We start from the raw sequence: 23331 nt of genomic DNA, 5'->3' as shown, positions 1-23331 counted from the left end.
CCTTATATCTCTAGTACCGGACCGCCCCCCTGGACTGGTCCATTCCCGTGCTGAGGGGTCGGTAGTGGTATGGCCCGACCCTTGGGAGCCGCCACAGGACCCCCCCCAGAACCAGAGGCACATTTTACAATCTCATGTAAAACTCTGAGAGTTTGCCGTTCGGTATATGCATGGTCATTCTTAACGTACTGATTCACACAATCAAACCCACCACACAATGTCTCCACTGCCTTCAGCACCTGGACATGATGTCTCTTGTCTAGGAGCCAAAGCCATAATCTAATCATTGTCCAGGTGCCTTTAGGTATCATACACATCATATTAAACCAGAATGTCTCACATTAAATGGTGCAGCTGGGGAATGATTATAAATGAGCCCTTGATAATGAAGTCATATCTCATGTTAACAGTTATCTCCAACCGCTTGTCCTTCCAGGACCATATGTAGGTCCTTGACACAAAACGTGGAATATTGTGAGCAATTTTGGGCACCACATCGGAGGAAGGATGTGCTGGCTCTGGAGAGGGTCCAGAGGAGGTTTACAAGGATGATCCCAGGAATTAGTGGGTTAACCTATGATGAGCGTTTGTTGGCACTGGGCCTGTACTCGCTGGAGTTTAGAAGAATGAGGGGGGACATCATTGAAACATACAGAATAGTGAAAGGCTTGGATAGAGTGGATGTGGAGAGGATGTTTCCACTAGTGGGAGAGTCTAGGACTAGAGGTTATAGCCTCAGAATTAAAGGACATTCTTTTAGGAAGGAGATGAGGAGGGTGGTGAATCTGTGGAATTCTTTGCCACAGACGGCTGTGGAGGCCAAGTCAGTGGATATTTTTAAGGCAGCGATAGATAGATTCTTGATTACTATAGATGTCAGAAGTTATGGGGAGAAGGCAGGAGAATGGGGTTAGGAGGGAGAGATAGATCAGCCATGATTGAATGGCGGAGTAGACTTGATGGGCCAAATGGCCTAATTCTGTTCCTATCACATGTGACCTAACGCCCTTATGAACCTTTTACTCAGAAGCCAGTTATTAAATATCTAACATAGAAACATAGAAAGTAGGTGCAGGAGGAGGCCATTTGGCCCTTCGAGCCAGCATCGCCAATCAATGTGATCATGGCTGATCATCTACAATCAGTAACCCGTGCCTGCCTTCTCCCCATTTCCCTTGATTCCACTAGCCCCTAGAGCTCTATCTAACTCTCTTTTAAATTCATCCAGTGAATGGGCCTCCACTGCCCTCTGTGGCAGAGAATTCCACAAATTCACAACTCTCTGGGTGATAGGTCTCTGATCTAGATCGCGAAAAAGTAATTAAAACTAACCAACATGAATTTGAGGAAGAAACATTGTGTTTGGCAAGACTGCTAGAGTTCTGTGAGGAAGTGGCTACCACAGTGAATGGGCATGAAGGCTGCCGGACTCACACTGACATTCCGAAATATCAAGGAAATTAATCGCAAATGAATCATACAAAATGGAGTAAATTTGATTTTAAAGTAATTGCAAGAGAAAATAAAGAGAGCTAATTAAGTAGAGCTTCTTTTGGCAAACTCTTCCCTGTCACAAATTTGACAGAAAAGCTGCAAGAGCCTTGCAAAATAGTTCAGATGTCTAGGCACTCCTTGTTTTTTCTGCCTAAACGTTATTGCTGCTTGCTTGGTAACTGACCATTGTAAATGTCCTCCAGTGCAGAGGATGCGGTTAATGGGCAAACTTGTGAGGGAATGGGTTACAAGAAAATATTTAGGGGAATGGGTTTCTCTGAGAGCTAGCATGGACCCGAATGGCTGAATGGCCTCCATCCATGTCGTACAATCACTGTCATAGAGAAATGCACGGAAACAAGCCATCCCGCCCAACCCATCATGCCAACCAGGCCCAACTCGTCATGCCAACCAAGCCCAACCCACCAAGCCAACCAAGCCCAACCCATCATGCCAACCAGGCCCAACTCGTCATGCCAACCAAGCCCAACCCATCATGCCAACCAAGCCCAACTCGTCATGCCAACCAAGCCCAATCCATCATGCCAACCAGGCCCAACTCGTCATGCCAACCAAGCCCAACCCATCATGCCAACCAGGCCCAACTCGTCATGCCAACCAAGCCCAACCCATCATGCCAACCAGGCCCAACTCGTCATGCCAACCAAGCCCAACCCGTCATGCCAACCAGGCCCAACTCGTCATGCCAACCAAGCCCAACCCGTCATGCCAACCAGGCCCAACTCGTCATGCCAACCAAGCCCAACCCATCATGCCAACCAAGCCCAACCCGTCATGCCAACCAAGCCCAACCCATCATGCCAACCAAGCCCAACCCGTCATGCCAACCAAGCCCAACCCACCATGCCAACCAAGCCCAACGCATCATGCCAACCAAGCCCAACCTGCCATGCCAACCAAGCCCAACCCGCCATGCCAACCAAGCCCAACCCATCATGCCAACCAAGCCCAACCCACCAAGCCAACCAAGCCCAACCCATCATGCCAACCAAGCCCAACCCATCATGCCAACCAAGCCCAACTCGTCATGCCAACCAAGCCCAACCCATCATGCCAACCAAGCCCAACCCGTCATGCCAACCAAGCCCAATCCGTCATGCCAACCAGGCCCAACCCGTCATGCCAACCAAGCCCAATCCGTCATGCCAACCAGGCCCAACCCGTCATGCCAACCAGGCCCAACCCGTCATGCCAACCAAGCCCAACCCGTCATGCCAACCAGGCCCAACTCGTCATGCCAACCAAGATGGCAATCTAAACTAGTCCCAACTGCACACATTTGACCCAAATCCATCTCGCTCCTTCCCATCCATATTCCTGTCCAAATGTCTTATAAATCTTGATAATGTGGGGGTGGTGTGGGGGTAGGGGTGGGTGTGGATGTGGGGTGTGGGTGTGGGGGTGGGTGTGTGGGTGTGGGTGTGGGTGTGGGGGGGTGTGGATGTGGGTATGGGTGTGAGGGGGTGGGGGTGGTGGGTGTGGGTGTGGGGGTGGTGCTGGCTGCGGGAGTGGCCAGAGAGGGATACAGTGGCAGGAGTGGCCAGAGAGACAGCTGGCGAGGCGGTGGGGCCAGGATAACCCAACCCAGGCCGGCATTGAAGGTTGGTCAGTCAGTCTGCTATAACCAAAATCCATTATAACGAGGTGTGTAAAACTAGGGGCTGAATGCTGTCCACAGCCCAATGATCCTGGGTGCATCCTACACTGGCTCCAGTTCCCACTCCAGTTCCTTCACATGGTGAGGAGCTGCAGATGGACTCAGGTGGAGTTACCAGCAACGCTGGAAGCTCCTCTCACATCCTTTAATTTCATACAACTGTGCAGTCATCATGAAGTCAACTTTAAAAGCCAAGCCTTTGTTTTTTATACTCCAGGTTCTCCGTCAGTACGGATGCCTTTACAATACAGGTGGTTCCATTGTTTTTGACCTGCCAGGTCCGTTTGAAATAAGGTTAAAGATGCTTTTCTTCCCGTACCATAACTTCAAGACTATTTGCACCAATTTTGTTAAGCAAACAAACTTGAAACTTGTTGATAAACAGGTCTATTTGTTCTTGTGTACTGCAGTATTCTCAACGAGCCTGGCCACGTCTGTGAAGTAATACAGTGCTGTGGCATATCTATCATCAGCAAATTTGAAACACCAACCATGAAACAAGTCTCTTGCTGAATGTAATGCATCAACATTTTACAAAAAGGTGTACTCTCCCATTAGACAAACTCTGATGCAGACAGAATACCCACAGAGATCCGTCAGAGCTCGGAGTTATCAGGCTCTTCACAGACACTCGATTTCCTTTGCTGTTGGACACCCGATGGGATTTAACACCGTTGTGTTGGAATACTGCCTATCAGTTTGAGGACTGGGTGTGATCTGAGTTGAGATTAAGGAATTTGTGATGGCAGCGAAAAATCACAAGGAAAGCGAGTTGTTCCACACCTGTCGGCTGTGTGTTCACCTATTGCTGCTCATCCTCAGGGATGCTGAAACAAGGGACAGCACCTCCTGCTAGTGCAGAAGTGGGCTGGCGATGAGCTGCATTGTCAAGGAAACCAAATTTCCCAGCCATTAACTCCGTCAATTTCTTCCCAGCATTTGGCCTTCCATTGCTCATTCTGCGGCAGTAATCTGCATAGATGTGCTGTGAGTCATAATCTGCATCTGATTACTTAAAGATCTCGGCAATTCATCTTTACTCAACCGAATAACAAATGATTGTCAGTCAGAGCAAAAAAGGATACAATTAGTGCCGCATGGGTGCCATTCTGTCACCTTGTTTCACACTTAAATGGTAGACTTTTACAAAGCAAAAGGTTAATGGATTTTGAGTGGCTTCAGCTGTGGATGAAATCCAAGCCTCTTGTACTGGCATAGCTGACTACTACTTCACTTTAATGACTACAAGCACAGTACGTCATCCTTTTCAGTCCACTGATAGACCTCTGCATTCAAGCTAAACAATATTTTCATTAGCTCCTCTTTGTAAATGTTCCCCATTTGGTTTTGTATAGCAAACTCCTGCTGTGATTAGCTGCTATTCCCCGGCCTCAGTGGAACACAACAATGGGATGCTAATGGGTAGTGTTCTCACAATGAGAGCATGATAACCCAATTCTAATCGCACATCATTTTTTTTAATAGGAAAGAGATCGAAAACCCCATGTCATGGTGTCAGAACAATACCCCTCCTCCATTGTCAGAGTGAGGCCCAGCGCAAAATGGAGGAACAGCACCTCATATTTCGCTTGGGTAGTTTACACCCCAGCAGTATGAACATTGACTTCTATAGCTTCGGATAGTCCCTGCTTTCCCTCTCTATCCCCTCCCCCTTCCCAGTTCTCCCACTAGTCTTCCTGTCTCCGACTACATTCTATCTTTGTCCCGCCCACTCCCCTGACATCAGTCTGAAGAAGGGTCTCGACCCGAAACGTCACGCATTCCTTCTCTCCAGCTTTTTGTGTTGACCTAGAACTTAACGTCAGCAAGACAAAAGAGTTGGGTTCTTGACCTAAGCAAGCGAAGTGGTGAACACATCCTTGTCCTCATTCACGGGCCAGCTGTAAAGAATGTCGGCAGCTACTGGGCATCATGTCATCAGCAAACTAGCCTGGTGACTTCACATTGATGCGGTGATCCAGAAAACATATCAGCAGATTTATAGTTGTGACATCTGAAATGTCCACCTGGAATCTCTCGCCATTCTACGGATGCGTCAGAGGAAGTATTCTGATGGGATGCGCTTCATTCAGGCAAGGCAACTGCTCCGCACTTGACCACCTGAACCTGTAGACAGCGGTGAACACAGCTCAGTCAAAGGTAGTATAAGAAAATAACTGCAGATGCTGGTACAAATCGAAGGTATTTATTCACAAAATGCTGGAGTAACTCAGCAGGTCAGGCAGCATCTCAGGAGAGAAGGAATGGGTGACGTTTCGGGTCGAGACCCTTCTTCAGACTGATGTCAGGGGGGGCGGGACAAAGGAAGGATATAGGTGGAGACAGGAAGATAGAGGGAGATCTGGGAAGGGGGAGGGGAAGAGAGGGACAGAGGAACTATCTAAAGTTGGAAAAGTCGATGTTCATACATAGATTAGGATGTGTATGGTGTGAAAACAGGACAAAGGGAATGGAGAAAATGTAGAATAGATCATTGTTAGCTGGGAGAAGATAACAACAAAGCAAACAGAGATAAACTGTAGTCGGAGACGGTCAGACTGGTCGGAGAACTGGGAAGGGGGGAGGGATAGAGAGAGAGGAAAAGCATGGGTTACTTGAAGTTAGAGAGATCAATGTTCATACCGCTGGGGTGTAAGCTGCACAATGAAAGACTCTGTGGGGTCATGATCCAAGGATAGGTAGGAGAAGATGTCTGAGAGTTGTCGCCTGGACTCAGCCCGGTAGAAAAGAAAACTGCAGATGCTGGTTTAAATCGAAGATAGACACAAAATGCTGGAGTAACTCAGCGGGACAGGTAGCGTCTCTGGAGAGAAGGAATGGGTGAGGTTTTGGGTCGAGACCCTTCTTCAGACTGATGCCAGGGGAAAGGGGAACTAGAGAGGGAAATTATGGAAGGGTTGCAGGCTTTTATGGAATCCTAATTGTTTTAGGCTCAAGATGATACCGAGTTGTCCTGGATATAGGGGAATAATTTTTAAGGGATTTTTGAAATATAATTGGGGTACTGGAGTCTATAAAGGTCTGGATCAGCAATGCGTGTATGCCTATTAGTGCAAAAGTGTGTATTATACTAAATGTATTACAAATGTAAAAAGTGTTTGCTCTGCATGAAACATTAGTTGCTTTAATTAGGAAAAGTAGATAATTGTAACGATTCATGCATAAACTGTGAAGAAACACTTTTATCTGCAACATTCACAGGGATTCTGACAGAATGCTATCAAAACCCGACAGAAACGAAAGCCGTGCATAATTGTACAGCAGTCTGCAGTCGAACGACACTCAGCTTTAAGGACAGGATTAAGGACAGATGTCCTCCCAGTGTTGGCCATAATTCAAGTCACAGCAGCAAAGCATGCCTTGTCTTTAATTCTCCTTCCCATTCCCACACAGACCTTGTGTGTAGGAAGGAACTGCAGGTGCTGGTTTAAACCGAAGATAGACACAAAATGCTGGAGTAACTCAGCGGGACAGGCAGCATGTCTGGAGAGAAGGAATGGGTGACGTTTCGAATCGAGACCCTTCTTCAGACTGAAGAGTCTGAAGAAGGGTCTCGTCCCCAAAACCTGTGCCTCAACAGACCTTTCTGTCCTGGGTCTCCTCCATTGTCAGAGTGAGGCCAAACACAAATTGGAGGAACAGCATCTCATATTTTGTTTGGGCAGCTTACAGCCCAGTGGTATGAACATTGATTTCTCTCACTTCAGGTAGCCCCAGCATTCCCTCTCTCTATACTTCCCCCACCCAAGTCACAACAGCTTCTCATTTTCACCTGACAAACAGCTAACAATGGCCAGTTTCCTTTATCATCGTTACTTGTTTGCATATCTTTCATTCATTGTTGTTTATCTCCCCACATCAGCGTCTATCTCTCTCATTTCCCTTATTCCTAACCAGTCTGAAGAAGGGTCTCGACCCAAAACGTCACCCATTCCTTCTCTCCAGAGATGCTGCCTATCCCGCCCGCTGTGTTACTCCAGCTTTGTTTCTTTTTTCTTACACAATGATCAGGAGGATCACAGTACCCAGGGGATCCCAACTGTTTTTGACCCATTATCCCTAGATTTTATAAAGGGGCAAACACAATTTTGTGAAATATATTTGTATTTAGTGGGTCTGACTTTGAATTAGCAATGCACATTAGTTCAAAATAAATACTTTATTAGTTTAGTTTAATTTAGAGATACAGCTTTGATGCCAGGTCCTCTCACCCACCAAATCCACGCCGACCACCGTCACCCATCCACACCGTTTCTATGTCATCCCACGTTCTCTTCCACACCTCACACAAGAGGGATAACTTATGGAGGTCAAATCACCTACAAACCTGCAAGGATCTTCGGGGCGGCATGGTGGCACAGCGGTAGAGTTGCTGCCTTACATCGAATGCAGCGCCAGAGGCCCGGGATCAATCCCGACTACGGGTGCTGTCTGTACGGAGTTTGTACGTTCTCCCCGTGACCTGCGTGGGTTTTCTTTGGCTTCCTCCCACGCTCCAAAGACGTACAGGTTAATGGGTGTAGGATAGTGTTAATGTGCGGGGATCGCTGGTCGGCGAGGACACGGTGGGCCTGTTTCTGCACTGTAGCTCTAAACCAGGGGCCTCCAAACTTTTCAGCATGAGGGCCACATTATATATTTGGCACATTTTTACGGGCAGTAGGAAAAAATAAAGAAGTGTGAGTTTTATAAATTTAATGAACTCAAAAAAGTTTAGACTAGGTTACGTTCGATTAGATTAGGAAAGGTTAAACTAGGTTATATAAGAAAATAACTGCAGATGCTGGTACAAATCGATTTATTCACAAAATGCTGGAGTAACTCAGCAGGTCAGGCAGCATCTCGGGAGAGAAGGAATGGGTGACGTTTCGGGTCGAGACCCTTCTTCAGACCTAAACTAGGTTAGGTTAGATTAGGTTAGTTTACATTAGGTTTATATGGCAACAAATAAATAATATTCAATTTTTAAAAAGAGTCTGAAGAAGGGTCTCGACCCGAAACGTCACCCATTCCTTCTCTCCTGAGATGCTGCCTGACCTGCTGAGTTACTCCAGCATTTTGTGAATAAATACCTTTGATTTGTACCAGCATCTGCAGTTATTTTCTTATACTTGTAATATTGGAATATATATATACCATAGGTATACAATTATTTATAAAAACAGAAAAATACAATGCCCACCACTGGAGGAGAGGGGGGGGGGGGGGGGGGGGAGAGAGAGAGTGGTGGGGGGGGGGGAGAAAGTCAGGGTAGAGGGAGCAGCGGGTGAGAGTGGGAGCGTGGGGAGGGGGAGGATGTCAAATAAGAACAAACACAAGTGTAGTTGTTATTCAGAAGCCCCGCATCCCCGGGTGAGTGGCGGCAGCGGCGGCGGTGAGGAGGGAAGTTTCTTTGGGCTTGTTGTTTGCAAGGGGGCGCTGCGATCTCTCGCCTTGTCCTGGCTCTGGGTCGGTGGCGATCCGATCTCCGGCGAAACTTCGCCGGCAGCTTCTGCCTCCAGTCCCCGCCCCCTAAGAGCGTGCTGCGGGCCGGATAACATCTCGTGGCGGGCCGTATGTGGCCCGCGGGCCATAGTTTGGAGATCCCTGATCTAAACTAAACTAAACTACAAAGACTTCAGGATGTGGGAGGAATCTGGAGCACAAGGAGGAAAGGCATATGGTCACAGGAAGAACATGCAAGCTCCATACACATAGCATCTGAGGTCGGGATCGACCCCGGGTCTCTGGCACTGTGAGGCAGTAGCTCTAGCAGCTACATCATTGCGCCACCATTCAATTGGATAATTGACGGGTCAGCAACAGAAATAAAACCAATAAATATAACAATACATTTCATAAAACCAGCTGGCACAAAGAGGAGTATTTGGTAGAGGAACCTACCTGACCAAAACAGTTTGTGAATCTCAACCCCTGCAGAATGAGGCTAATATTTATTGCTCTTTAAAGTAACCAAGCTTGCCAGTCCAGTTCAGTTTAATTCAGTTTTGTTTATTGTCACGTGTACCGAGCTTTTTGTTGCGTGATAACCAGTCAGCAGGAAGACAATGCACGATTACAATCGATCCATTTACAGTGTACAGATATACGATAAGGGAAAAGGGGATAACGTTTAACATAATGACCATTAGAGGAATGACGAATAACGACATTTTAAAAGCAAATGCTGAAAACTGCAAAAATTCAGATCGGTAAACAAGATTGGTTGAGGACATGACTACAATGACCACATCTTGTCAGCTTTGTATAGAATCTATGAACTGATATCGAGTGCCAAGAACCCATTATGGGGGAAACACCCCATTGTAGCTCATCTTGATTAGAAGGCCATCTTTTTCAGCAACGTAGCTACATTTCCAAATCCCCAATATATCTCTGTCCTGACTGGGAGAATAGACCCACATTAGATGGAAGCACATTTATTTTTTTATTCGTGTCATCACACAGTTGTTTTCCAATAGTGAGCACATTTTAGTGCCAGGCCGTCGGCCTCTGCAAGATCCTTTACAGTGCGTGTGTCATGCAGCACGTCACAGCTCAGGAGATGTCCCATAGTCTGGAGGCCCCGTCCACACTCACAGTCTGCCACATCTTCAGTGTATCCTCACTTCAGCACGTTGGATTTGCTCCTCCCCACGCCTGTCCTCAGTCTGTTGAGACGGCACCAGGTTATCCACGGTTGGTCGGAACCTGGTGGGAGTTTCTCAGAGGGATCAATTGCCATGTGAATGTCTTCCGGAGATTTCTCCAGTCTCTCTTCCCAGAGTTTGAGCCTTCTAGACGATGCACTGCAGTCCAGGGGATGGACAGAAGAGAGGAAACTTCAAACGCTGAGGTAGCAAAGGGTGTTCGTGTTTGTGAGAGAGGGGGGGGGATGCAACGGTTACTGGAAGTGAGAGAAATCAATGTTCATGCCACTGGGCTGTAAGCTGCCCAAGCGAAATATGAGGTGCTGATCCTCCAATTTGTGTTTGGCCTCACTCTGACGCAGGACCAAGGCACTGCTTTCATAGGCAGATGCTGGAACATCACATGTCATTACACTGGATAGGGCCAGTAATGAATACCAAAGATCAGAAGGCACAGGAATGGTTTGTGGGTTTAGGCACGGTGGTTAGGATAGGTTGCAGGTCCAACAGGGGTTGATGATTGTCAGTGTGCAGAGATTCTCTGCAAGGTTCTGTCCTATCAATCCTAACCAACACAAATTATCAGACCTTCATCTTAACATTGGTGTGTGTGAGATATTGTGTACAAAATTATTATCATATTTTAGCAGTGCAGCAGTAACAAATGAAACACCACCCCTCTCTCCAGAGATGCTGCCTGGCCCGCTGAGTTACTCCAGCATTTTGTACCTATCTTCAGTGTGAACCAGAATCTGCAGTTCCTTTCTACGCACATAATTGGCTGGGAAGTAAGTTGATACGCCCTGAGGTAGTGAACGGTTCTATGCAAATAGGCGGTGGCACGGTGGCTCAGCGGTAGAGTTGCTGCCTTACAGCGCTTGCAGCATCAGAGACCCGGGTTCGATCCCGACTACCGGTGCTGTCTGTACGGAGTTTGTACGTTCTCCCTGAGACTGTGTGGGTTTTCTCCGAGATCTTCGGTTTCCTCCCACACTCCAAAGACGTACAGGTTTGTAGGTTAATTGGCTTGGTGTAAATGTAAATTGTCCCCAGTGTGTGTAGGATGGTGTTAGTGTGTGGGGATCACTGGTTGGTGCAGACTTGGTGGGCCGAAGGGCCTGTTTCCGTGCTGTATCTCTAAAACAAAAAAAAACTAATGCAAGTTTTTCTTGTTTAATATACATTTTTCTGTCTCTTTTCTGCCATCTCATTCCCATTGATTACTTTCATCCATAATCTTGCTTTTTCAACTATATTTCTATTATTAATGTTTCTTTTGGTTATTATCCAATTATATTTGCAAATATCAAGAATTCCTATGTTGTCTCCACTAATCCGACACTGAAACCAAGTTCTGTATTGATCCCTCAGTGTTCAAATAGATTAAAGACCATGAGACCATTTAGATTAGAAAGCAAATGTAATTTATTCATTAAATATCAATCAGGAAACTTTAAACAAATATCATCACAGAAATGGATCGTGTAGCATCATATTTTTCTTCACAGTATGATTCAATTGCAAGTGAACTTGATATGAAATCAAAGACTTACAGAGTTGGACAAAGGCCAATGGATAAATCACGAGTAATATCAGGACTGTGATTCTGACCGATGGAACTTAAAACATAGGAAAATAACTGCAGATTCTGGAGAGAAGGAATCAGTCTGAAGAAGGGTCTCGACCCGAAACGTCACCCATCCCTTCTCTCCAGAGATGCTGCCTGACCCGCTGAGTTACTCAAGCATTTTGTGATACCTTCGAACTTAAACCATAGATCAATGGGCCCTTCGGCCCACAATGTCCAGGCTGAACGTGATGCCAATTTAAACTAATCTCCTCTGCCAGCACATGATCCATACCCATCCATTCTCTGCACATCCATGTGCCTATCCAAAAGCCTCTTAGTTTCCTTTTAAATGGGTATGTTCCACTGACTTTTTTAGTTCAGTTTTAGTTTAAAGATGCAGCGCTGAAACAGGCCCTTCGGCCCACCGATTCCACACTGACCGGCAATCCCTGCACACTAACACTGCCCTACACACACTGGGGACAATTTACATTTATACCAAGCCAATTAACCTACAAACCTGAACGTCACTGGAGTGTGGGAGGAAACCGAAGATCTTGGAGAAAACCCATGGGGGTCACGAGGAGAACGTACAAACTCTGTACAGACAGCACCCGTAGTCAGGATGGAACCCGGGTCTCTGGGGCTGCAAGGCAGTAGCTCTACTGCTGCACCACTGTGATGCCCCATTGCATTAACATTCTCACGCCAGGAGTGTTCTTAACACCCATAATCTCAACTATAACACTTACTAACCCAAAGTGACAACCTCACATTCACACCAGCCTTGGTTCTGGCACTAATCTCTGCACACTGACAATCATCAACCCCTGTTGGACCTGCAACCTATCCTAACCACCGTGCCTAAACCCACAAACCATTCCTGTGCCTTCTGATCTTTGGCATTCATTACTGGCCCTATCCACTTTACTCATCAATTGCCCCAGACCACTTTTCAGATTAATTCTGCACCCATATCCTTCTTTGCCTATTGCCTCCCTTGCCCTGATGATGTTAATGTGGCCCACAGTGGCAAAACATGCAAAGAAATGCCTTGAGATCCTTGTGTTCCTAAAGCAAACTTGCCCGGGCAATAATGACACCAATAGCTAGTAGCAATTTTTTCAAAAGGGCAGCACAGTGGAACAGCGCTAGAGCTATTGTCTTACAGCGCCAGAGACCCGGGTTTGATTCTGACTACATGTGCTTGTCTCTACGGAGTTTGTACGTTCTCCCCGTGACCTGCGTGGGTTTTCTCCGAGATCTTCAGTTTCTTCCCACACTCCAAAGACGTACATGTTTGTAGGTTAATTGGCTTGGTATGTACGACGTATAAATGCAAGAAACGCAAAATTGTCCCTAGTGTGTATAGGGTAGTATTACTGTGCGGGGATCGCTGGTTTGCGTGAACTCGACGGGCCGAAAGGCCTGTTTCTGCACTGTATCTCTAAACATAAAACGCAACAACTTGATCATCAGATATTCCCAAATATTTCTCTGGCAGGCGCTGGAACTAAATGCAATGAACCCATTGATGGGTCTCTAACCCATCACTAGGGGTGCCAATAAAAACATGTCTGCTTTTGCCAATCTTGCTTATATATTGCTGACCACAGCCTGTGCATTGCTTCTAAAAATCATATTGTGTGAAGGCTGTGGAGAGGATGCAGGGGAGAAATATTAAACTGATTGAAGGTATTTAGTTAAAAGGTGAGGTTGCTTTTCCTAGCAGTGAAGGTTTTGGGGACTTACTATAAGTTTTGAAGAGTTTTGATGTGATGTTAACGACAGATAGGGGACTCAACAATTGACATATATTTAAGATGATTAGAAACGATTCACGAGCCGAAATAAAAAGAGTATTCTTCATGATATGATCTGCAATTTCCCAAAGGTTGACAGAAACATAACTTTCAAGGTGGAATATGGATAAAATATTGAAAAGAAGGTGTACTTGGATGAGTGAAAGGGCAGATGTGTGGTGCTAATTGAAGAGCTCTTTCAGAGAGTACGCAAATCACAAGCTGATCCAAATCGGCATGGTAAGATTGCATGATTCTTCAACACCAGAGAGAAAGATTTGATCAAAATTTTGTTTTTAGAAAGCTGAATTAAAACATCTCTGGAATATGAAAATTTCTGAAAGATTGAGTTGGTTCCAGAATGTTCTAACCCTGTCCTTTTTGGTTGTTACTAGACCAAGTGGACCTGTTGGGCCCAAACCTCTCCTGCATTGGTGCAGCACCCTCTCCTCCCCCTCCCCCTCCCCTCTCCTCCCATCCCCCTCCCCTGACCCCCCTCCACCCTCACCCCTCCCCTCCCCCTCCCCCCTCCCTCCTCCCCCTCCCCCCTCCCTCCTCCCCCTCCTCCCTCCCCCTCCTTCCTCCCCTTCCACCCTCCTCTCCCCCTCCCACCACCCCCCTCCCCTCCCTCCCTCCTCCCCCTCCTCCCACCCTCCTCTCCCCCCTCCCACCACCCTCCCTCCCCCTCCCTCCCTCCTCCCCCTCCCTCCCCCCTCCCTCCCCCTCTCCCCCCTCCAAAGGGACGATGGTGAGTAAGGTGGGCCTAAAATTGTCGCGAACAAACAAACAAACAAAGGAGAGTTTTAGTATATAGATAAGTGCAGGTGGGAAGTATTAATGCAGGTAGTAAGTAGCTAAGTGATTTGCTCATTTTTCATTGCATTATTCAGGTAGATAAGAATGGATCTGCAAAACAAATGTGACTTTGAACAAGTAATGGCCCTCCAACTGTTAGTAAAGTTCCTTTCTCTACAGAGGTTAATGACGATTAAAGATCAGACATTGTGTGAAATGAAATTAAGTGAAGATGTAAATTGTGCGATTAGTTGTGTAATTAGGACATTTAGGAGATAAACAGTCGTGAACTGTTACTGAACAGGGCAGTGACTGGTTTTCATTTGAACTGACATTGGTTTATTTTTGTGCAGCATGTCCATCCAGCAGTCTGAAGGCATCACGATAGTTGTGATTAAATTAGCATTGCTTGTTAAGATTTGCACATGAAATGTTTCACCGTATTTTGTGTAAAACCACTTATTTCAATGATATATAATTTGCCCAGTAAAACATTACAAAGTTCAGTTTAGGCTTAGATTGTTAGACTGTGACTCTGACATCTTCTTTGTTCATGAAGTCCACCCATTTATTTACATGGGGAAGGAGGCAGCCCGATGATATCATTGTGCACTGCAGTGTAAGAAAATAACTGGTACAAATCGAAGGTATTTATTCACAAAATGCTGGAGTAACTCAGCAGGTCAGGCAGCATCTCAGGAGAGAAGGAATGTGATGTTTTGGGTCGAGACCCTTCTTCAGACTGATGTCAGGGGGGCGGGACAAAGAAAGGGTATAGGTGGAGACAGGAAGATAGAGGGAGAACTAGGAAGGGGGAGGGGAAGAGAGGGACAGAGGAACTATCTAAAGTTGGAGAAGTTAATGTTCATACCGCTGGGCTGCAAGCTGCCCAAGCGAAATATGAGGTGCTGTTCCTCCAATTTCCGGTGGGCCTCACTATGGCACTGGAGGAGGCCCATGACAGAAAGGTCAGACTGGGAGTGGGAGGGGGAGTTGAAGTGCTCAGCCACCGGGAGATCAGGTTGGTTAAGGCGGACTGAGTGAAGGTGAAGGTGTTGACTATACTAGAAGTATCCTATACCCACTAGGGACAATTTTTAACACTATCCTACATCCACTAGGGATCATTATTTTTTACATTTACCAAGCCAATTAACCCACATACCTGTACGTCTTCGGAGTGTGGGAAGAAACCGAAAACCTCGGAGAAAACCCACGCAGGTCACGGGGAGAACGTACAAATTCCGTACAGACAGCACCCGTAGTCAGGATCGAACCCGGGTCTCCGGCGCTGCATTCACTGTAAGGCAGCAACTCTACCGCTGTGCCACTGTGACCGACCATGTGCGGTTAAATCTCCAGTTTACTGGCACGGTCCTGAAACACTCTTAAATGGCTTTCTGCTAACAAAACGCAACGGATGATTGAAACTCTTCTAAGAAAAGTGCTATGAAGCCTCGAAGGAGCATTGGGAACTAAGGAGCAAACATAAGGAGAGGAAATCAGGAGGGCAAAATGAGGGTATAAGGTGACTCCAGCTGATAATGTTATGGAAATTAGACAGAGAATAGGGCCCCTCAGAAACCAAAGTGGTCATCTCAGTGTGGAGCCACAGGAGATGGGCATGCTATTCTTTTATTTACCATGAACAAGGACACGAAAAATGGGGAATAGACACAAAAAGCTGGATTAACTCAGCGGGTCAGCCAGCACTGATATTTTGTGTCAGTATTGATACGTTGGGTGGAAGGGCCTGTTAGTTTGCTGTATAAGTCTATGACTGTAAATGTTCATCCACTTGAACATTGTAATCCAAGTCTAGCATTGACATTTCTGGAGAGTTATGAATAAACGATTAATTTTTGGTTGATCTATAATACATCAGGAAAGACTAAGACCGAGGGCAACCCCATTTCCCAGTTTTGTGGATCTCTTCTATAATGTTCCAACTTCTTTCCCTCGTGCCTTCACTCTCATTCCCACTTCTTCCCTGCCCTGTCACAACTTCTTGCTGAACACCATTCTTTGGACGGCACGGTGGCGCAGCGGTAGAGTTGCTGCCTTACAGCAAATGCAGCGCTGGAGACCCGGGTTCCATCCCGACTACAGGTGCTGCCTGTACTGAGTTTGTACGTTCTCCCCGTGACCTGTGTGAGTTTTCTCATAGATCTTCGGTTTCCTCCAAAGACGTACAGGTATGTAGGTTAATTGGCTTGGTAAATGTTTAAAAAAATTGTCCCTAGTGGGTGTAGGATAGTGTTAATATGCTGGGATCGCTGGTCGGCGCGGACCAGGTGGGCCGAAAGGGCCTGTTTCCGCGCTGAATCTCTAAATTAAAAAAACGAAACAGGTTTGGATCATGTTCCTCATCCATGGATATTTTCAACTTATAAAATAAAGCTGTTGATTTTATGCTCCTTGGAATTCCCTCCTGCCACCATGCTTCACCGACAGCATCTTCCTCCAGTCTCTCTCTGGCCTTTCATTCTAAATCCTTATTTCAACATAACGTTGCAAGTCACGCTTTCAGCAACTACAGGCTTACATTAAACTAATCCCGGCTGTACTGTCCAAAGACGTACAGGTTTGTAGGTTAATTAACTTGGTATAAATGTAAATTGTCCCTAGTGGGTGTAGGACAATGTTGATCCACTCTAGCGGGGATCGCTGGTCGGCGCGGACCCGGTGGCTGGAGCCTGTTTCCGGGCTGTATCTTTAACTAAACTAAAAATCCCATTCTGAGAATCTTTGCTGATCTATCAACAATATCCAACATATTTTGGACAAATCTTTTGTTTGTTTGTTTGTTTTTATGTCTTGTTTGCTTTGTAAAGCGTCTTTGAGTATCTTGAAAAGCACTATATAAAATAAATGTATTATTATTATTATTATATTTGGTCTCTGCAGTTTTCCCATGCTTTGATATTTCATCTCAATGGCAATAGGATACAATGTGTGCCTCCAATAACAACAAGGAGTAGGCTGTACACCGATCAGCCAAAACATTATGACCAATAGACAATAGACAATAGGCAATAGCCATTCGGCCCTTCGAGCCAGCACCGCCATTCAATGTGATCATGGCTGATCATTCTCAATCAGTACCCCGTTCCTGCCTTCTCCCCATACCCCCTGACTCCGCTATCCTTAAGAGCTCTATCTAGCACTCTCTTGAATGCATTCAGAGAATTGGCCTCCACTGCCTTCTAAGATAGTGAATTCCACAGATTCACAACTCTCTGACTGAAAAAGTTTTTCCTCATCACCGTTCTAAATGGCCTAACCCCTATTCTTAAACTGTGGCCCCTGGTTCTGGACTCCCCAACATTGGGAACAGGTTTCCTGCCTCTAACGTGTCCAACCCCTTAATAATCTTATACGTTTCGATAAGATCCCCCCTCATCCTTCTAAATTCCAGTGTATACATGCCTAGTCGCTCCAGTCTTTCAACATATGACAGTCCCGCCATTCCGGGAATTAACCTAGTAAACCTACGCTGCACGCCTTCAATAGCAAGAATATCCTTCCTCAAATTTGGAGACCAAAACTGTACACAGTACTCCAGGTGCGGTCTCACTAGGGCACTGACAGGTAAAGTGAATAACATTGATTATCTTGTTACAATGGCACCTGTCAAGGGGTGGGATATATTAGGCAGCAAGTGAACAGTCGGTTCTTGAAGTTGATGTGTTGGATGCAGGAGAAATGGGCAGGAGTAAAGCCTGAGGGACTTTGACAAGGGCCAAATTGTTATGGCCAGACGACTGGGTCAGAGCATCTCTGAAACTGCAAGGCTTGTGGGGTGCTCCCGGTCAGCAGTGGTGAGTACCTACTGACAGTGGTCCGAGGAGGGACAAACCACAAACCGGCGACAGGGTGTTGGGCGCCCAAGGCTCATCGATGCGCGAGGGCAACGAAGGCTATCCCGTCTGGTCCGAACCGACAGAAGGTCGACTGTGGCACAAGTCACAGAAAATGTTAATGGTGGTCACGGGAGGAATGTGTCACAATACACAGTGCATCGCACCCTGCTGCGTATGGGGCTGCACACGGAGGACCAACAGCATATTAGGCAGGTGGTCATATGTGTTGGCTCTTCAGGTCATAATGTTTTGGCTGATCGGTGTATCGGGCCTTGAGCCTGCATTGTTATCGAATAAGATCATGGGTGATCCTTTGCCTTAGGCCCATATTCCTCCTAAATAGCGTTTAACTCCAGCTGAATGTCCACAACCCTGTGCAGTGGAGATTTACAGAGATGCTGAGCATATTGAGTAAAAGACCAACACTTAAGTGAGACAGAATCCTGGAAGTAAAGGCTCTGGTCAAAATAACAGACCAGGCTTGTTAACACGCAACCTGGAAATGGATAATGAATATAGAAGAAGAATAATTCCAAGGACTCCACTCTAACCCAATACACAAGATTAATAAGGAAGACATTGACCACTGGATCTTGCAATGGGAAATGAATAATAACAAATAAGTAGAAAATGTGTAGGCATGAATGAGTTTAGTTTAGAGATGCAGCATGGATCTTCAGCCCACCGAGTCTGTACTGACAAGCAATCACCCACACACTCATTCTATCCTGCACACTGTGGACAGTTTTCACAGAAGCCCAATTAACCTGGAAGCCTGCACATCTTTGGGATGTGGAAGGAAACCAGAGCACCCGGAGAAAACCCACGCGGTCACAGGGAGAACGTACAAACCCTGTACCGACAGCACCCCCGTAGTCAGTATTGAAGTTGGGTGACTGGCACTGTGAGGCAGAAACTCTACCGCTGTGCCACCGAGCCACTCCTAATGCTGTAAATTAGACGGGGCAAATAAAATTAGTAACAATATTCGATAACACTCATTTAGAAAAACAATGGGAAACGGGAACACAAATAAGCTAGCCATAAGAAGGAAAGATCATTAAAAAACACAAGAAAATAGGAGCAGGCATGGTCCATGTGGTCACACAAGCTGCCCTGCCATTCAATATGATTGTGGCTGATCTGCCCTGGCCAAGCTTCCTCTTCTAGGCAGATTCCCCAAAATGTTTTCTTTAGTTTAGTTTAGTTATACAGCACAGAAACAGGCCCTTTGGCCCATCAGGCCCGACTGACCAGCGATCCCCACACATTAACACAATAGTACACCCACTAGGGACAATTCTTTTTTACATTTACCAAGCCAATTAACCTACAAACCAAAGATCTCGGAGAAAGCCCACGCAAGTCACGGGGAGAACGTACAAATTCCACACAGACAGCACCCGTAGTCGGGATGGAACCCGGGTCTCCGGCGCTGCATTCGCTGTAAGGCAGCAACTCTACCGCTGCGCCACCGTGACCGCCCTGAATGTATCTATCTTCTTATGAATTATCTCCAATGACAGCCTCTATGAGAATAAATTCCTACACTACCCAACTGCAAATGGATTGGCCTTTGTCTTGTAACTGTGCCCATTGAATAAAATCAGATTCTGAACCCAGAGTTATTGAGGGCAGATCCTATTCACACTGTCACTCCTGGCTTGCCCTTACGTCAGTGCCAACACTCCCATGTGTTTCTTCCTGTCCAGCATTCCCCTCCTTAAACTTAGTCTAGTTCAGAGATACAGCGCGGAAACAAGCCCTTTGGCCCACCGAGTCCTCACCGACCATCGATCCCCGCACATTAACATGAACCTACAAACACTAGGGACAGTTTACATTTATACCAAGCCAATAAACTACAAACCTGTACGTTTTTGAAGTGTGGGAGGAAATCGAAGATCTCAGCGAAAACCAACGCAGGTCACGGGGAGAACGTACAAACTCCGTACAGACAAGCACCCGTAGTCGGGATAGAACCTGGGACTCTGGTGCTGTAAGGCAGTAGCTCTACCACTAGGCCACCGTGACGCCCTTCATCTTGTATAAACCATCGCTGGCTGTGAGCTCACAATTACTATCCCCGTTTCCTCACATCGGCCAGCATTAGCTACCCTGGCCAACACATCTTCTGGCTACACACAAACACATTTCTCTTCTTCTCCTGAGATAGTATGGCATGCGATCAAAGGGAAGAGGGTCAAGCAGCTTAGTCTGTAGCCAGCTGGAGATTAGAGAGTAGAGAGTAGGACTGCTGTGTACGGACAACCCTGACCTATAAGAACATAGACTAGGAGATTGACATGGAAAGGCTCCCCAAAACAGTAAAAGAGCTAAGGGCGGACAATAAACAATCGGTGCTACCTCCTGCACCCATGCAGTACTCACGGACTTCATTAACTTCACCCCCCAATTTCCATCCTGCACTTAAATTCACTTGGACCATCTCCGACACTTCGGTTTCATGATCTCACCGGCTTCATCGCAGGAGATAGACTATTGACTGACGTTTATTACAAACCTACTGACTCCCACAACTATCTAGACCACATTTCGAGGTTTGGGCAGCACGGTGGTGCAGTAGTAGAGCTGCTGCCTTACAACTCTTTCAGTGCCAGAGACCCAGGATTGATCCTGACTTCGGGTGCGGAGTTTGTATGTTCTCCCCATGACCGCATGGGTTTTCTACAAGATCTTCAGTTTCCTTCCACACTCCAAAGACGTACAGGTTTGTAGGTTAACTGGTGAAGAAGTTTGTATACTTGGTATAAGTTTGTCTGTATACTTGGTATAGAAACATAGAAAATAAGTGCAGGAGGAGGCCATTCGGCCTTTCGAGCCAGCACCGCCATTCATCGTGATCATGGCTGATCGTCCCCAATCAATAATCCATGCCTGCCTTCTCCCCATATCCCTTGATTCCACTAGCCCCCTAGAGCTCTATCTAACAGTGTATAAGTGTAATTTGTCCCTGGTGTGTGTAGGCTTGTGCTAATGTGAGGGAATCACCTTTCAATGCGGATTCAGTGGGCCGAAGGGCCTGTTTCTGCGCTGTATCTCTAAATTAAACTAAACTAAACATTTTCCCACCCTGCCTCCTGCAAAGGCTCTATCCACTACTTCCAATTCCTCCGTCTATGTCGCATCTGCGTCCACGATGAGGTGTCCCATACTGGAACATCCGAGATGTTCCTAATTCTTCTGGGATCGGGGGTTCGCCTCTTCCATTATAGATGAGGCCCTCGCTAGGCTCTCCTCGATATCCTACAGCTCCGCTCTTGCTCCCCCTCCCCCAGTCGCGACAGGGACAGAGTCCCCCTAGTCCTCACCTTCCACCCCATCAGCCGTCACATACAGCACGTGATCCTCTGGCATTTCCGCCACCTCCAACGGGATCCCACCACTGGCCACATCTTCCCATCTCCACCCCATTCCCCTTTTCACAGAGACCGTTCCCTCTGCAACTCCCTGGTCCACTCGTCCCTTCCAACCCAAACCACACGTTACCCAGGTACTTTCCCCTGCAACCGCAGGAGATGCAACATCTGTCCTGATACCTTCTCTGTCGACTCCGTCCTTTCAGGTGAGGCAGAGGTTCACTTGCACCTCCTCCAACCTCACCTACTGCATCCACTGTTCCAGGACCCCACTCCTGTACATCGGCTAGACCAAGCGCAGGCTCGACGATCGTTTCGCTGAACACCTCCGCTCAGTCCGCCTAGGCCGCTCAGCATTTTAACTCACCGTCTCATTCCCACACTGACCTTTCTGTCCTGGGCCTCCTCCATTGTCAGAAAGAAGCCCAACACAAATTGGAGGAGCAGCACCTCTGAGCGTACAACCCAGCGGTATGAATCTTGATTTCTCTAACTTCAAATAACTCTTGCATTCCCTTTCTCTCCGTCCCCCCCCCCAACATAGTTTGACTAGTTTCACTGTTCTTCTGATTGATTTTACTAATCATGTGCCTCCTTGTCACCTTCTAGATGCAGGACAAATGTTCCCAATGTTGGGGGAATCCAGAACCAGGGGCCACAGTCTACGAATAAAGGGGAGGTCATTTAGAACTGAGGTGAGAAAATACTTTTTCAACCGGAGAGTTGTGAATTTGTAGAATTCTCTGCCACAGAGGGCAGTGGAGGCCAATTCACTGGATGAATTTAAAACAGAGCTAGATACAGCTCTAGGGGCTTGCAGAATCAAGGGATATGGGGAGAAGGCAGGCACGGGTTACTGATTGTGGATGATCAGCCATGATCACAATGAATGCTGGCTCAAAGGGCCAAATGGCCTCCTCCTGCACCTATTTTCTATGTTTCTCGTCAGCTAACAATGTACCATTCTACATTACCTTTTCAGCGTCTGCTTTGATCTGTTGCTTTCACACCTTACCATTCCATATCTCTGGTCTCCTCCCCTGACTCTCAGTCCGAAGAAGGGCCTCAACCATAAATGTCACCAATTCCTTCTCGCCAGAGATGCTGCCTGTCCCGCTGAGTTACTCCAGCATTTTGTGTGTATCTTTGGTGTAAACCAGCATCTGCAGTTCCTTCCTGCATAAAATAGCCAAGGGAATGGATCGCGGGTAAATGCCAGCTCCTCACGAGCCACAGGTAAGGAAATGTTACTAATGACACACAGCAGAAGCAGAAGAAATACATATCTTCCACGATCACTCAGAATACATTTCTTGACAGCGTATCCAACAAATCATCCGCCAACATTTCCGTCACCTACAACAAGACCCCGCCACTGGCCACATCTTCCTATCCCCTCCCCTCTCTGCGTTCCGCAGAGACCGTTCCCTCCGTAACTCCCTGGTCCACTCGTCCCTTCCTACCCAAACCACCCCATCCCCGGGCACTTTCCCCTGCAACCGTAGGAGATGCAACACCTGTCCCTTTACCTCCCCCCTCAACTCAAACAGTCTTTCCAGGTGAGCCCCCCAAGGACCCAAACAGTCTTTCCAGGTGAGACAGAGGTTCACCTGCACCTCCTCCAACCTCATCTATTGAATCCGCTGCTCTAGATGTCAACTTCTTTACATCGGCGAAACCAAACACAAGCTCGGCGATCGCTTCGCTCAACACCTTCGCACAGTCCGCCTTAACCAACCTGATCTCCCGGTGGCTGAGCACTTCAACTCCCCCTCCAACTCCCAGTCTGACCTTTCTGTCATGGGCCTCCTCCAGTGCCATAGTGAGGCCCAACGGAAATTGGAGGAACAACACCTCATATTTCGCCTGGGCAGCTTGCAGCCCAGTGGTATGAACATCGACTTCTCCAACTTTAGATAGTTCCTCTGTCCCTCTCTTCCCCTCCCCCTTCCCAGATCTCCCACTGTCTTCCTGTCTCCACCTATATCCTTCCTTTGTCCCGCCCCCCTGACATCAGTCTGAAGAAGGGTCTCGACCCGAAACATCACCCATTCATTCTCTCCCGAGATGCTGCCTGACCTGCTGAGTTACTCCAGCAT

Source organism: Rhinoraja longicauda, chromosome 21 (assembly GCF_053455715.1).
Source record: "Rhinoraja longicauda isolate Sanriku21f chromosome 21, sRhiLon1.1, whole genome shotgun sequence".
In the NCBI taxonomy this organism is placed as follows: Eukaryota; Metazoa; Chordata; class Chondrichthyes; order Rajiformes; family Arhynchobatidae; genus Rhinoraja; species Rhinoraja longicauda.
This window is presented reverse-complemented; position numbering follows the sequence as displayed.